This window comes from Mesoplodon bidens (assembly GCF_964165515.1).
Source record: "Mesoplodon bidens genome assembly, chromosome: 12".
Taxonomy (NCBI): Eukaryota; Metazoa; Chordata; class Mammalia; order Artiodactyla; family Ziphiidae; genus Mesoplodon; species Mesoplodon bidens.
Window position 1 is genome coordinate 85,935,559 of NC_138168.1, and position 3,563 is coordinate 85,939,121.

The following is a 3,563-nucleotide window of genomic DNA, read 5'->3' on the forward strand; positions in this document are numbered from 1 at the left end:
GTGGCTTCCCTTTGTGCCTTTTCAGAAGACAGTGAGGGATACAGAGGAGGTTTAGAGAAGCCCTTCAACTGAACACACCCTGGGGAATTCCTTTGCCAACACTTCTGGGTTTGGGTGGGTTTCTGTCACAGGCTTTGCCTGGACACATCAGATTCAGGGAATCCCCCAAAACAAACAGCCGGGTGCCGTGGAGGAGTGTCTGGAGCCATCATGAAATGTTGCAGTTGATTGGCAGCTAAGATATGATCAATTATCAATGAAAATAAAAAGAAAGCCTGTGAGGAGAAGAGGAAGAAAGGAGACCAGACAACTCAGCAACGGAGGCAGATAAACTCTCCCAAGCGGTCCGTCCCCAGCAATCCAGAAGAGCTTTCCTGTGTGAGTTCACCCTCTCACCACACAGCGAGGAAGCACAGATCACAGGAAAGTCAGAGTTGGCCACAGTCTAGAGGCAGAGCGTGTTCTTTATTCCATATAAGTCTCAAAACTGGGAAGTCTTTTTTCTTTCTTTTGCTAAGAGATCAACTTACAAATGGGTTTGGGGAAGGGAGTGGGTGAGCTTGGTCAGTTTGGTTGGAAGGTTTAGAAGCCAATTCTGCATACTCCACTTCCTCTTTGTAGAAAATCTGTTGCTGATCATCTGTTACTGATTTATTTAATAAAAATGAAGTTTAACAGTTATTTTTTTTTACATTTTATTTGTTTATTATGCTTTCTCCATCAGAATGAAAGATCCTTGAGGGCAGGGATTTTTGTCTGTATTCCCTGGTACGTAGAATTGTGCCTGTACACAGCAGGCGTTCAATAAATATTTCTACTGTAGACTGGATGGCATGAGTTAATCAGATCCCTGGGGCTTCTGCAGAGTCTGGTACAGGAAAGGGGGAGCTAGATAGACCCTGCCCCCTGCAACCTGCCCATTTTAACCTTAAGTGTTGAAAAGTGGGGGGGAGCTGGATTCAGTCCGCTGGGTGACAGGGGCAGTGGGAGGATGCAGAGAGACTCAAAGCAGCCTTTGGGGAGGTGTGTGTGAGGAGAGGTGGGTTCCTGACTTCCGGCCTCCTGGCCTGGGTTAGACCCAGGACTCTGAGACAGAACGTACATATTTTGGGGAGTCACCCTCCAGTCACAGCTCCCTGAGGAACCAGAAATTACTCTTCATGGTTTGAAGGCACTTGGAGAGGAGTGAGCTGACCCTCCTCCCTGCAGTCTCTGACAGGTCCCAGGCTACCTCTGGGTCTCTGTGCCACAGAGACCTGCCTGTGAGCCCTTTGGAAGGCTCAGAGCCCCGTCTCGGGTGGAGCCCCTGCTTTGGAGTCACGGAGTTGGAGTCCTGGGTCAGCAGAGGCGTGTGGCCAGTGGCCTGAGGGCTGCCGTGTGTGACACGGCGGTTGGCCACAGAAGGCCTCGGCCATCCAGAGCCCGGAGCTTCTGCAGCTGGGCCAGCGTCCGGCTTCTCCGCGGAGCGCAGCGGCTGCCTCTTCGCCCGCTTGCGCCTGGCGGGGCTCCGGGTCGCTTGGACGATCTCCGCCTTCCGCTCATTCTCCGGGCGGCGTTGCGGGTTCTCGGCGCGGCGCCGCCGCTTCCTTCTCCTCCTCCAGGTGCCGGGCCAAGTCCTTGCCCGCTCTGTCTCCTGCCCGTCTTGCATCTTCCGCTGCCAGGATGTGCGCAGGACCATCTGGGAGACGCTCTTCTTTGAGCTGTTCTTCCGCACCCGCCCGGACCTGGGCTTCCCCGTCGGGACTTTAGGGACGTCCTCCTCCTTCGGTGTCTTGGACGCTGGGGCCTGGGCTGAAGAGCCTTCTCGCTTCTCTGGCCCGAGGCCGTCTCTCTCCGGCTGCCCGGCCGGCGGTGGCTTCCTCGGCTCACGCAGATCCCGGGGGAAGCCGGGCGCTGGGGTGTCAGCCCTGCAGCGGCTGAGCGGGCTCGGGACCCGGGTAGGACTCTGGTGACCCGGGCCCGGCGGCAGCCGATGTCGGGGGGACCCCGCGGGGGCCTCCTCCTTACTCTTGGGCAACTCCGAGTCCGCTTCTTCTTGGTCCTGGGAAAACTTCGGCGACTCCCCACTTGGCTTTAGCTGCGGTCGGAGGGATTCAGGACTCGACTCCGGCTGTCTTTGGGGCGACTCCAGGCCTGGGTTTCGCTGACGCTGGGGGGACCCTGGGCCCGGCTCTGGCCGCTGTCGGGGGCACCCCAAGCTTCCCCCGTCCTATAGACTGGGTGATCTCGGGCTTGTCTCCGGCTGATGTCTGGGAGACCCCAGGCCGGGTGGCCGCACCCTCCGAGGAGACCCGGGCTCCCTCTTTTCTTCTGGGTTCGACTCGAGCTCCACAAGGGCCCGTCTGGCCCGCAGAACTGAGGTGGGGTTCCCGGGGGACTCAGGCTTTGGGCCTTCCAGCCGCCGGCTGCGCCTCCGCGGCGTATCCATGGCCCGGCCAGAGTTTCCAAATCGAACAGTTACTTTTAAAATCTTATAATTATACAATGAGATCCATAATTACTAATTAACATGAGATTTTTGAAGATGCATGGTAACTAAATAACCCCTTTAGGATTTTAAGGCATTACGTGCGACTATATTTTTTAAAGGCCTCTTTTGGCATAATTTGAGTATTTTTGGTACCCAATTTTATCAGACTAACCCAGATAAAGGGATTTAAAGTAAATGAAGAATCCATAAAAGACATATGAAGAGAATGGGAAACACACCCAGTACTTAAACAGCTAACATGAAAGAGACTATTTTATTATATGTATTCTGGAAGATAATAATATAAAGGGTTTTTCAAGCAATAAAAAAAAAGACAAAAAACAGTAGAGCTCTTTCTATAAGTAAGATCTTGCACATAATACCTGCAACATGTAAAACTGAGGAAGCTCCTCCGGTTGGTGTCCAGGTGGGGCCCGGGTCCAGCTATCCCATCCCCCATCCCTCTGAGGTCCCGACTTGGAATCCCCAGCACTCTACAGGAAGGAGTCTGGAAACCTCTAGAATCTCCTGCTCCGCTGTTCTCTATATGCATTCAGAAGTCCATGAGTAAGTGGATTTAAAATGTGAGAGGAGAAACGTTAGACACAATAAAGGATTTTCAAAGCATTGAACTGAAGGCTCCAAACAGAATTCCAGTGGCTTCTAATTGTTGATAAAAGGAAGTACAAAAAGCAACCCCTTTAAGACCACTCATGATCTGGGGTAAACCTCTCTCTGCAGCCCAGTCTTCCACCATCCAGCCCTGCACCTTGTACCATGCTGTAACCCTCCGCTGTCCTGTCTGCACCCACCTGTGGCACTGAAATGGGGAGAGTCTGAATGGGTTGTGCTGTAAGAATAACATTGAATTTTGAAGATTTAGTGTGAATAAGGAATGTAAGTATCTCAATAATCTTTATATCGGTGGCATCACATTTTTGATGTATTGGGTTAAACAAAATATATTACTAAAATTACTTTTACCTGCTTCTTCCTCCTTTTTTAGAAAAATGTAGCTGTTAGAAAATGTACCTTACATATATTGCTTGCATCTGTCTGGCTTGTAACACAGGTGGCCCTTCTGGGGCGTCCA

At 51.9% G+C, this 3,563-nt stretch overlaps 1 pseudogene across 1 annotated transcript; it reads right to left on the reverse strand.

The window, feature by feature from the left end:
* Window positions 1-1,126: 1,126 nt before the first annotated feature.
* Window positions 1,127-2,428, reverse strand: LOC308625907 (coiled-coil domain-containing protein 86-like; annotated as a pseudogene). The gene has a single exon. The product of its transcript is annotated as a coiled-coil domain-containing protein 86-like (transcript).
* Between the last annotated feature and the right edge of the window lie 1,135 nt (window positions 2,429-3,563).